General features: G+C 39.2%; 1 long non-coding RNA gene across 1 annotated transcript; it reads right to left on the bottom strand.

Moving 5' to 3' along the window:
- Positions 1-222: 222 nt before the first annotated feature.
- LOC147283505 (uncharacterized) lies at positions 223-3,503 on the bottom strand. Its single transcript, XR_015122428.1, has 5 exons — positions 3,166-3,503; positions 2,862-2,982; positions 2,618-2,724; positions 2,332-2,438; positions 223-1,137 (listed from the first exon to the last, which is right to left on the bottom strand). It is a non-coding gene; the product is annotated as an uncharacterized LOC147283505 (long non-coding RNA).
- Positions 3,504-13,858: the final 10,355 nt, after the last annotated feature.

Raw genomic sequence — 13,858 nt, 5'->3', positions numbered from 1 at the left:
ATTGTCTGGCATTGTATTCTCAAATTCCCTAAAATACGTAAGCCTGTTTTGAATTTAAAACCAGAATTTATTATTAAAAATTATATTTTACTTGCAGAAGTTAATATTTAAAAAAATACAATTTAATGAGCCAAATTAAAAACAATTAATAACACCAACAAACATTTCATAATAATCCACTTATTCAATTCATATTGAATATATTATCAATTCAATCCCAGAGCTATCAATTTATTCAATATACCGATATTATAATTAACCAAGGCATCATATATCTCAATCAACAAAACCATTAACACCACCAATTCAACCATGGCAATTCACAATGATCTAATTAAAATACTCAGCAGCAAATCAATATGTGTTCCCTTATAAGTTTAATAACATCCAGATATTATCAATCAAATGGGCAATCCTTAGTAATCCATATAGTGCACCAACGGCCCAAAAACGTTATCAGAACAAATTCTGAAGTTTGTCCATTTATTTCCACATGCCAAACAATGTAACCAAATTAATCCATTTCTATCGATTCATCTTCTTTCCTTTTTACCATTGCCCTGGTTATTTGGCCCAGTGTCGTGTTTACGAGCTTTCATCGACGGCCACGACTCACCGCCTCGGATTAAAGCCACCGAGTACACCAGTCGTATTTACGAGCTTACATCGACGGTCACGACTAACCGCCTCGGATTTTGGCAACCGAGTACACCCTGCACTAGCGGATCCTGATTTAGGGTCTTTCACCCAAGGGAGATACAGTCCCTACTTATTTATCAACCTGGGCAACTAGTCTACCATTTTATCTGACAGGACCGCTCCCAAATTCCACCCTGAAACCCAGAGAGGTCCTGCAAGAATCCAAAATCAAGGAAAATCCTACCGAAAATTCGGCAGAACCTCTCCTGAAAATGGACTAACCCAGAAATTTCAAAACCTGTTAAAAACACTTCTAAATCAGCAACCACCTCTACCACAACCAAAAAGTTCTTATTCACCAAGGCACATGATAATCAGAGCAAAACTAAACTTCCATTACAAAATAAAAGTTATCTCCACAACTTAAGGGAAATGACGCCGAAGAACTAAAAGTCCTGCCTCGACGTGGTACGGCCCAACCTCAACGATCTATAACACCTGGGGGGAAAATGTTATAAACAAAATGAAGAAAATGTGAGATAACTCTCAGTGAATGGACCAAAATAAAGAAACAAAACATTAAGTTATTCATCCTTTCAAATTCCTTTAAAATCAAATATCCACTAAGACCTCACGTCACTCTTTGAAATCCCCCAGTTTTGAAACCAACTTACGATCTTTAAGAAAGTCATAAAACCATTTAAAATCCAGAAATTTAAATAAATCAAAATATAACTTTTCAATAACAACCTTTTAAAATAAAAGTCATAAAAACGTTGTCCAGAAATCTTGATAAAACTCAAAAGGAAATTCTCAACCGAACTCATATTTAATAACTCCTGTAAATAATAATAAAATCCCACCATGCTTATACCCTGAAATAACCTGGCCATACACCTGTGCGAAAATACAGGCAGGCAATATCCTGGCCATACACACGCGTGGAGTAAAATCCAACACGTGCAGGCAATATCCTGGCCATACACACGCGTGTAGTCAAATCCAACACGTGTAGGCAGTCCTGGTCGTACGTGCACGCAGAGCAGCCCCCAAAGGGCGAAGCATCCTGACACACGGCCCAAAACCTATATGTGTGCCGTGATGGGTCCCAAAGACCTATTAAATCTGATAACCTGGAGGGTACTGCAAAGGTGGTTTGAAAACCATCTTCCATAACCAAATCATAAAAATCATTTTCTCATCGAAAGAAAATGTTATTGAAATCTTCCTTCAAACCTTAAATCAATACGCCAAAGTGTATTATTTCAAAATATTTTAGTATACATAAAACCATTCATAATATCTCAATGCCACGCAAAATAATTTCTTAAAAATGAAGAATTCCAATGAGATTATCACACATTTCGCTATCAACTCAAGGCTTACTCAAAACTTTGAAATCAATTTCCTTTCAATAAATTCTTGTATAAATCACGTTTGAAATCGTATATCTCTATCGACTCATAAAACCAAATTAGTTCATCAATCTTGTATGAAAAATCATTTAATAAGACTTAAAGTAAAGACATTAATCAAACTAACGGAAATGTGAACTTTGAAAATCATAATAATTTATAACAAATTGAACCCCAAATTATTTTAACTCAAACCATACTCAAATAAAACTCAGGATAAGCAAATAAATTCAACCATAAAGTAAACAAAATGTTTTTAAAACAAAAGTCCACTCACAGTATTTGCCGAGCTGCACTCAACCCCTTTTTCGGAACACGTTTTTAAATCACAAACCCTCACTTGTTCGCCACTAACAGTAAATCAAGAGATGAAGCTCCATCAACCTAATACAAAAGTAACCGCTCACTTTAATGATCGAGGATTAAGTATATATGAATTTCAATTGAGAAACTAAAACGACCAAACGACCATCGTGGTGTAAGTGAAGTCCTATACTAACTTTCCATGATTTATCCCATCTTATCAACTCAACTCAAATCAAACGTACAAAACCAACTTATACCTCTTGTGAGAGTTCATTCAACAAATGATACGGGGTCGATTTTTGCATTGAAATTGAAGTTTGACTCTCGATCGGTTTTCGGGCAATAATTTTCGAGTCACTGCAACCTGCCCACAACAACGATGTACCATCAAACACTATTCAGAGTTCACGTAAGGTAATATTTTGACTGTTAAATGATCGAAATGGGCGGTAACCACCACGCACGGTGGCTGCCCGGCCCCAAACAACAAACAACACTCACCAATACGCAATAGGGATCCTGGGATTGGCCTCTGAGAGTCCTAGGGAGGCTGATTAACAAGGGAAACCACCCAACCCGCCGCCACAAGTGGCGGTTTCGACGGAGGCAGCGGCGGCACAACCTAGAAAACACCCCAAAACAACTCCAATTAGTCCTAATTGCACGGTAGGATGTTCAATTGCACCAAAAACAACTCGATTTCATCTCCAATTTAAGAAATTCGAAAAATAACAAAAACCCTAAAATCAAAATTTCAATTTCTCAAAATTGGACGTGCCCACCTTAGGGGAAAGATTACCCATACCTCGAGGATCGTTTTTGACAACTGGACCGACGGCCAAAAGTCGCCGGAAATGGCCGAAATCGGTGGTGTGGCTGACGGTGGAGATTTGGTTTCCCAAGCTCATTGCTCCGTCGTGGAGAATCGTATAAACGAACGGAGACCATGGCTAGACTCACCATGATGAAGGGAACAAAGCCCAGTAGGTCCGGCCATCCAATTTCTGCCGGAACAGTGAAATCGCGGTGGTGCAGCCGCAACTTTGCTGGCTTGCTACGCTGTCGTGGGTGGTCGGATGGTTGATCCGAGACAACCAATAGAAAGGTATCATCGATAGCTTTCCAACGCCACCAAGAACGCCTGAATCGAAGGTCGGGAGCGAGAGTTATGGCCGGTCAAAGTTTGGTCAAGAGGAGAGAATTCGGGAAGAGAGAGAGAGAGAATGCACGGGAGGGAGAGAGAAATGAGGAGAGAGAGGGGCTTCTGACTTTTTGGGTTTTAAAAACTCACTTTTGTATAAATTACAAGTTTGCCACTCACTTCAAAAGTCCGTATCTTTCAAACCGTAACTCCGATTGACGCGTGCCGCGTGTCTACGAACTCGTGGACTCGAGGCCTTTCCAACAGACCCAAAGTCAAAATTGAGAACCCACTAATTTTAAAAGTCAACTTTCGGGTCAAGCCCAGTTTAAAACAAAAATAAAAAATTAAACCAAAACCCTTTTTATTTTCCAAATAAATCCCAAAATCCTTAAAGTAAGTTATCAAAATATTTAAAATAAATCTTTGAAAAAAACATTTCCAAGGACTTTCACACTTCGTTTCCTTATAAAATCTCTTAAAATGAACAAAGTAGAATAAAAATTTTAAATTTCCGAGAAATTTGGGTCGGGTTGTTACATTATCATCAACTTCCAATTTCCTTTCACATAAACACATTTCTTTTAAATTTCCACAGTAACAGCAATTTATATAAATATTCAATTGAAAACAACTCAACATAAATATTCATAGCTAATGCTCTTTCACGGCACCATTGCTCGGATATCAAATCCGGCAGCATAACGGCATCGGGAATGAGGTTTCCCGAGCCTGTATACCTGTTAAGACCAGACAACCAACAATTCGATATACAAGGTTCACAACTCGGCCGTTCAACAGCCGAAATGGGCGGTAACCACCACGCACGGTGGCTGCCCAGCCCCTAACAACACACAAACACTCACCAATACGCAAACAAACCCTAGAATTGGCCTCTGGATGTCCTGGGAAGGCTGATTGACAAGGAAAATCACCCGACCCGCCGCCACAAGTGGCGGAGCCAACGGTGGCAGCGGCGGCACAATCTAAGAAAATGATTTTTCAACTAAAAATCAACCCAAATTCAACCTAGGCACTTCAATTGGACAAAGATCAACTCAGAAATTATTCAAATATGCTCAATTCAAGGTAAACCCGAAATGGGAATAAGCCCTAAAATTTTAATCTCCAAACTCTCAAAATTGACACGCAAGAACAAGAGGGAAAGAAAGCCCATACCTAGAGGATCATTTCTCGTAACTGGATCGAGAGCCAAATATCGCCGGAAAAGCTCGAATTGGCCGGAACAGCCGTCGGCCTGAAATTTCTCAATCTGCCGCCGTGAGGGGTCGTCGAAGCTAGGGGAGGACATAGCTGAACTCGCCGGGGCCTGGGGAAGAGAACCGAGGTGGTCCGGTGCCGCGATTTGGCCGGAAAACTAGAGATCGCCGGCGAGGACATCTTCTTTGTCTCGCGTCATTTCTCCGTCGACGGTGGTCGCCCGGCGATGACGACGGCCGCTGAAGGTCGGCGACGGCGAGAGGAACTCACCGGTGCCCGCCGTTGGTCGAGAGGTGGCCGGACGGCGAAGCTGCCGAGGGGAGAGGACAGGCGGAGAGAGAGAGAAGAGGGAGAACGGAGACGCGGGGAGAGAGGAGAGAGAGTGTCCAGAAATTTCTGGATTTTGGGTATTTAAAACCCACTCAAGAAAAATTACAAATTTGCCCCTCCCTTCAAACGCCTGTATCTCTCAAACCGTAACTCGGATTTATGCGTGCTTTGTGTCTACGAACTCGTGGACTCGAAACCTTTCCAGTGGATCCAGAGTCAAAATCAAAAGCCCTTTTATTTAAAAAGTCAACTTAAAAAAATATGGGATATCACAGCAATAACGTTCTAGACTTATTGAACCACATTTGGTGTTATGAACACACGAAAATGTCATTTCGGTGCATACTTGTACCAATTTCGTTCAAATGGCACAAAAAATGTGCCTGGTTGGCAACAAAGACATAGGGAAGCTGTTAAGTGTCCTATTTGCATCATTTTATGATACTAATTCCCTAACTTAGAGTGTAAGAACTCGATATTTTAGGTCTTGTTAGTTTGTTTTAGTGTTTTGTAGATTAAATGAAGCAATGAGGGAGAAAGAAGCTAAATGAGGCTATTTTGAGCTAAAAATGAAAAAAAATGGGAAGAAGAATCTTGAGGGAATCTTCTGGAAGGAATCTTTAAAGAATTTCAGACAAAATCTTTTTGGGAATCTTTTTGGTCAAGGTTGACTTTTGGTCAAAGTCAATGGTCAACCATGTGACATCATCACATGACATGGACCACACATGCAGCCCATGCACCAAGGCTATGCGCCTATTGCTAGCCCAAATGGAGGAAGCCCAAGTGGTGTTATCCAAGGGTCCACAAGCCCAAGGAATTCGCACCCACTCAGCTGATCCAAGGCCCAAATGGAAGGAATCCCACATGTGCAAGGAAAATCTTACAAGATTCAGTCAAAGATCACAATGAATCCTAGTTGAAGAAGAAGTCAAAACCCTAGAAACTGAACACTAAATTTCGACAGTGATTCTGTATTTCTACAGATCGAATCAGATGTCATGCCATATAGGATTAGAAATCTACAGATGTTAGCTTCACAGGGAATTTTATGGATTTCGATTCCGAGTTGTGTAACTCAAGATATGGTCATTTTAGTGAAGGTAGCGCAGTAGTTCCGCGAACAGAAAAGTGAGTTCTGCCCAAAATAGGTCAAGGCCCAATGTTTGTTGCATCTTTTGCTACCCAAGCCCATTTGTTTTCCCTTGTTTGCAAGGAAACAACTGAATCCCACATTGAAGAATGAGAGAAACCTCAGCCCCAAGGTTCCCTATAAATAGACCTCTCTCCTTCACAAGTGGGAGAATTTTTCTACATGCGTTTTTCTCTCTCTTGCTTTCTCTCTTTTGCTGCAAAACCCTAGCCACCTTTTGCTTTATTTTCAAGCAAGCCTCCAGCCCCCATCTCTCTCTTTGCCGAAACCCTAGAGGAGAAGAAGGTTTCTTTGCCACAGCCCCTAAGCCGTCGCCCAAGGGTGGAGCCACCTCCACTTTGCTGCCATGGCCTCTCCTTCTCTCTTCTATCGGTTTCATGAGTTTTTAATTATGTTTTGTTTTGTTTTTACTTTAGTTATGAGTAGCTAAACTTCTAGCTAGGGCTAGGATGAAGCCCTAAACTATGTTATTTACGTTTGTCATGGATTATTGAGTTTTTTTAATTGCAATTTATATTGATAAATCTTGGACCTCTGCTTTAATTGATTTTAGTTGTTTACATCTTTGATTGATCACCTTAGATTGTATGCATCTAGAATTTGTTATGGAATTGGGGGGTGATAATCAAGCCTTCCGTTTCCATAGGTAACAAAGAGATATCCTAATAATTTATCTTTGAGGGAAGAGATCATAGATGCTCTTAAGAGAGTCTATGTGTTTGTTGTTCTCATATAATCATAATGACTCTTGCATGGTTAACAACTTAGGTAGACGATAATCAAGCTATCTAGGATCATGTGGGTTAACTGAGTTAGTAAGAGATAATCAATCTACTAATTTATGCATTAGGAGGACAATAGTTAGGTGAGTGTCCGATAATCAAGGCCTCCCGGATGGCAACTTGATCAATATATCTTTTCAATTAATTGCTCTTATATGTCCATGATTGTGTAAGTAATATGTTAGTGGTGGATTCCAACCCCTAGTTGTTATATCCATTTTTTTTAGTTTAATATTTTAATTTGTTTACTTTTTATGATTGTTGATCATTGTTCTTAAAACCAATCCAAAACCCCCCTTATCGTGTGTGTGAGTTGGTGTTTGATTTAATTGAATTTAATTGAGTTAGTAATCACAACATTAATACAATTCCTTGAGGATCGACCTCATATTTGCAAGCTTTGCTACTCCGCGATTCGTGCACTTACGAGTTAACTTAGAGCTAAAAAAAAAGTTAATTAAATTGCTTTAGGAAAACAACAACAGAAGCACGTTCTCATTTTAGGATTAGCGTTCTTGACCTATTGAAGCACATTTGGTGTTAAGAACGCACGAAAACATCTTTTATGGGCATACTTGTTCCAATTACCTTCAAATTGCTCCAAAACGTTACCAGTTGGCAAAACAGACATGGGGAAACACGTTCTCATGTTTGGAATATCGATCTAGATCTAATGAACCACATTTGGTGTTAAGAACGCACGAAAACGTCATTTCGGTGCATACTTGTACCAATTTCGTCCAAATTGCGACAAAAATGTGCCCGGTTGGCAAAAAATACGTGGGGAAGCACCTTCTCATGTTAGGAATAGCGTTCTAGACCTATTGAACCACATTTGGTGTTATGAACGCACAAAAAGGTCATTTCGGTGCATACATGTTCCAAGTTCATCCAAATGGCTCCAAAACATTACTGATTGGCAAGAAAGATATGAGGAAGCACTTTCTTATGTTTGGAATAGCGTTCTAGACCTATTGAACCACATTTGGTGTTAAAAACGCACGAAAATGTCATTTCATCCAAATTGCACCAAAAAAGTGCCCAGTTGGCAAGAAAGACATGGGAAAGCACTTTCTCATGTTAAGAATAATGTTCTTGACCTATTGAACCACATTTGGTGTTATGAACGCATGCAAAAGTTATTTCGGTGCATACTTCTACCAATTTCTTCCAAATTACACTAAAAACATGCTTGGTTGGCAACAAAGACATGGGGAAGCACGTTCTCATGTTAGGATTAGCATTTTTGACCTATTGAACCAGATTTGGGGTTAAAAATGCACTAAAATGTAATTTCGGTGCATACTTGTTCGAATTCAATCCAAATTACTTCAAAACGTTACCGGTTGGGCATAAACCTTGGGGATGCACTTTCACATATTAGGGTTAGCGTTCTAGACCTACTGAACCACATTTGAGGTTAAGAATGCACGAAATAGTTATTTTGGTGCATACTTGTTCGAATTCAAACCAAATTACTCTAAAACGTTACCGGTTGGCCAGAAAGCCTTGGGGATCCATTTTCACTTGTTAGGGTTAGCGTTCTCGACCTACTGAACCACATTTGGGGTTAAGAACACTCGAAAACATCATTTTGGTGAATACTTTGTCCAATTTCGTCCAAATTGCTCCAAATTGCCCGATTGGAAATAAAGACACAGGGAAGCACTTTCACATGTTAGGGTTAATGTTCTAGACTTATTGAACCAGATTTGGTGTTAAGAACGCACGAAAACGTAATTTCGGTGCATACTTGTACGAATTTAATCCAAATTACTCCAAAACATTACCGGTTGACAAGAAAGACATAGGGAAGTAGCTTCTCATGTTAGGATTGGCGTTCTAGACCTAATAAACCACATTTGGGGTTATAAATGCTCGAAAACATCATTTCGGTGAATACTTTGTCCAATTTCGTCCAAATTGCTGCAAATTGCCCGGTTGGAAATAAAGACATGGGGAAACACTTTCACATGTTAGGGTTAATGTTCAAAACCAATTGAACCAGATTTGGTGTTAAGAACGCACAAAAATGTAATTTCAGTGCATACTTCTATGAATTTAATCCAAATGCTCCAAAACGTTACCAGTTGGCAAGAAAGACATGGGGAAGCCCTTGCTCATGTTAGGGTTAGCGTTCTAGATCTATTGAACCAAATTTGGTGTTAAGAATGCACGAAAACGTCATTTCAATGCATACTTATACCAATTTCGTCCAAATTGCACCAAAAATGGGCCCGATTGGCAAGAAAGACATGGGGTACCACCTTCTCATGTTAGGAATAGCGTTGTAGACCTAATGAACCACATTTGGTGTTAAGAACGCATGAAAATGTCATTTCGGCGTATACTTTTTCCAATTTCATCCAAATTGCTCCAAGACATTCCCGGTTGGCAAGAAAGCCTTGGGGATGGACTTTCACATGTTAGGGTTAGCGTTGTAGACCTATTAAACCAGATTTTGTGTAAAAAATGCACGAGAAACTAATTTCGGTGCATACTTGTTCGAATTTAGTCCAAATTACACCAAAACGTTACCGGTTGGCAAGAAAGCCTTGGGGATGCACTTTCACATGTTAAGGTTAGCGTTCTAGACCTATTGAACTACATTTGCGGTTAAGAACGCTCGAAAACATCATTTCGGTAAATACTTTGTCCAATTTCGTCCAAATTGCTCCAACACGTGCCTGGTTGGCAATAAAGACATGGGGAAGCACTTTCACATGTTAGGGTTAATGTTCTAGACCTATTGAACCAGATTTGGTGTTAAGAACGCACGAATACGTAATTTCGGTGCATACTTGTACAAATTTAATCCAAATTGTACCAAAACATTACCGGTTGGCAAGAAAGACATAGGGAAGCACTTTCTCATGTTATGATTAGCGTTCTAGACCTATTAAACCACATTTGTTGTTAAGAACGCACGAAAACGTCATTTCGGTGCATACTTGTACCAATTTCGTCCAAATTGCACCAAAAATGTGTCTGGTTGGCATGAAAGACATGGGGAAGCACTTTCTCATGTTAGGAATAACGTTCTAGACTTATTGAACCGCATTTGGTGTTATGAACGCACGAAAACGTCATTTCGGTGTATACTTGTACCAATTTAGTCCAAATTGCACCAAAAAAGTGCTTGGTTGGCAACAAAGACATGGGGAAGCACATTATCATGTTAGGATTAGCGTTCTTGACTTATTGAATCACTTTTGGGTTAATAACACACAAAAACATCATTTCGGTGCATACTTGGTCCAATTTCATCCTAATTACTCTAAAACGTTCCTGATTGGCAAGAAAGTCTTGGGGATGCACTTTCACAAGTTAGAGTTAGCGTTCTAGACCTATTGAACCAGATTTGGTGTTAAGAACACGAGAACGTAATATCGATGCATACTTGTTCGAATTTAGTCCAAATTACTCCAAAACGTTACCGGTTGGCAAGAAAGCCTTGGGGATGTACTTTCACATGTTAGGGTTAGCGTTCTAGACCTATTGAAACACATTTGGGGTGAAGAACTCTCGAAAACTTCATTTCTGTGAATACTTTGTCCAATTTCATCCAAATTGCTCCAAGACGTGCCCGGTTGGCAATAAAGACAAGGGGAAACACTTTTACAGGTTAGGGTTAATGTTCTAGACCTATTAAACTAGATTTGGTGTTTAGAACGCATGAAGACGTAATTTCAGTGCATACTTGTACGAATTTAAACTAAATTGCTCGAAAACGTTATTGGTTGGCAAAAAAGACATGGGGAAGCTCTTTCTCATATTAGGATTAACATTCTAGACCTATTGAACCACACTTGGTGTCAAGAACGCACGAAAACTTTATTTCGGTGCATACTTGTACGAATTTAATCCAAATTGCTCCAAAACGTTACCTATTGGCAAGAAAGACATAGGGAAGCACTTTCTAATATTAGGATTAGTGTTCTAGACCTATTAAACCACATTTGGTTTTAAGAACTGTTCGTTATATTTTAATACTCGCAGTGCACGAATCTATATATAATATAGATGGCAAGTAAGGTCGATCCCATGAGGACTAATTAAGATCTTTAAATGATAAACCTTAGTGCTAAAACAAAACAAGAAAATAAAACACAAGTGGCTGCCCAAGTTGTCACACCTAGGGCAGCTACTTACTGAAATGAAACAAACACATGCACACACGAGTTGGAGGGGGTTTGTATGACTTGAAAACAGCAAATTAAACCTACTTTAAAGACTAAGATGCGCAACTAGCAGAGAGGATGAAAACAGCAAGTTATCTTGTGAAAATAGATGGATGATGATACTAGGACTCTAGGACTTTACCACTAAACCTCGTACTCAATGTCATGGTGCAATTTCTGAAACCTTTAATTCCTATTCATGAATGCATTCGCATATTTACCTATGGCATAGCATGAAATGCATGATTCCCCAAATGTACAAACTAGTGCATGGCGTCTACCCTAGTTTGGTACCCTAAATGCAACCTAGGCATGGCATCTAGCTAAGAATGCAGCAAGGTCTATTAACACACAAATGAGATTATGAATGCAAATAAAACCTTAAGGCATGGCGTCTACCTTAGGTGCTTTAGTATTGATTTCACACAATTACAATTTAGCCAATTACTAAATCCTAAGTTGTTTATCACTTGTATTAGGTGCTGATTGGTTGTCCTCACCCTAAATTGATTAAATTCTAGATGCAATAACCCTAGGTGATCAATCAAGGATTATAAACAGATAGAGAACAATGATAAAAGTGAAATCAAAATCATCAAATCCATGAAATTAAACAAACAGCAACTACATCACCAATCCACTGAATATTAGGCCTAGGGCTGAACCCTAGGCCCTAGAAAACGTGATTAGTTCATGCTAGAAAACAAGAACATCAAAGAAATCATGTTTATCATCTCTAAATTACAAGAAAAGAGAAGAAGAAAAGCCAAAACCCTAGGAGAGCTCACCGAAATGACATTTTCGTGTGTTCTTAACTCCAAATTTGGTTCAATAGGTCTAGAACGCTAATCCTAACATCAGAAAGTGTTTCTCCATGTCTTTCTAGCCAACCAGGATCGTTTTGGTGCAGTTTGGTCGAAATTGGACGACCTATGCACCGAAATGACGTTTTCGTGTGTTCTTAACTCCAAATATGGTTCAATAGGTCTAGGACGCTAATCCTAACATCAGAAAGTGCTTTTACATGTCTTTCTTACCAACCAGGAACTTTTTTGGGCAGTTTGGTCGACATTGGACGAACTATACACCGAAATGACGTCTTCGTGTGTTATTAACTCCAAATGTGGTTCAATAGGTCTAGAACGCTAATCCCAACATCCGAAAGTGCTTCCTCATGTCTTTCTTGCCAATTGGAAACGTTTTAATGTAATTAGGACAAAATTGGACCAAGTATGCACCAAAATGTCGTTTTCGTGCATTCTTACTTACAAATGTGGTTCAGTTGGTTTAAAATGCTAATCCTAACATGAGAAAGTGCTTTCCTATGTCTTTCTTGCCAAATGGCACGTTTCGGAACAATTTGGACGAAATTGGACGAATTATGCACCGAAAAAGGGTTCAGTAGCTCTAGAATGGTAATCCTAACATCAAAATGTGCTGCCTTATGTGTTTCTTGCCATCTGGGAACGTTTTGGTGGAATTAGCACGAAATTGGACCAAGTATGCAGCGAAATGACGTTTTCGTGCATTCTTACATCCAAATGTGGTTCAACATGTTTACAATGCTAATCAAAACATGATAAATTGCTATCTCATTTCTTTCTTGCCAAATGGGTACGTTTTTACGCAATTTTGTTGAAATTGAGCAAAGTATGCATCGAAAAGATGTGTTCGTGCGTTCTTAACACCAAATGTGGTTCAATTGTTTTAGAATGGTAATCTTAACATAAGAAAGTGTTTCCCCATGTCTTTCTTCCCAAATGGGCACGTTTTGAATCAATTTGGATGAAATTGGACAAGTAAGCATTGAAATGACGTTTTCGTACGTTCATAACTTCAAATGTGGTTTCATAGGTCTAGAATGATAATCCTAACATGAGAAAGTGCTTCCCCATGTTTTTCTTGCCAAATGGCACGTTTTGAAACAATTTGGACAAAATTGGACCAAGTATGCACCGAAATGACGTTTTCGTGCGTTCTTAACAACAAATTTGGTTCAATAAGTCTACAACACTAATCTTAACATTAGAAAGTGCTTTCATCTGTCTTTCTTGCCAAACGGACACGTTTTGGAACAATTTGGATGAAATTGGATCAAGTAAGAACCAGAATGACGTTTTGTGCGTTCTTAACACCAAATGTGGATCAATAGGTCTAGAATGCTAATTCTAACATGAGAAAATGCTTTCTAATGTCTTTTTTGCCAGATGGGCAAGATTTGGAGCAACTCAGACGAAATTGGACCATGTAACCATCGAAATGACGTTTTCGTGCGCTCTTACCTCCAAATGTGGTTCAATCGGAGTAGAATGCTAATCCTAAATTGAGAAAGTGCTTGCCCATGTCTTTCTTGCCAATTGGGCATGTTTTGGAGCAATTTGAACGAAATTAGACCAAGTAAGCACTGAAATGACATTTTCGTGCGTTCTTACTTCCAATTGCGATGCAATAGGTCTAGAACGCTAGTTCTAACAAGAGAAAGTGGTTCTCCATATCTTTCTTGCCAAATGACACGTTTCGGAGCAATTTGGACGCAATTGGACCAAGTAGGCACCGAAATGACGTTTTCGTTCGTTTTTAGCACCAAATGTGGTTCAAAAGGTCTATAACGCTAATCCTAGCATGAGAAAGTGCTTCCCTATGTCATTCTTGCCAACTGGGAATGTTTTAGAGCAATTTGGTTGAAATTA

This window comes from Dryas octopetala, chromosome 5 (assembly GCF_963921425.1).
Source record: "Dryas octopetala chromosome 5, drDryOcto1.1, whole genome shotgun sequence".
Classification (NCBI taxonomy): Eukaryota; Viridiplantae; Streptophyta; class Magnoliopsida; order Rosales; family Rosaceae; genus Dryas; species Dryas octopetala.
Note: the sequence above shows the minus strand (reverse complement) of the source record. Positions and strands in the feature narration are given on the sequence as shown.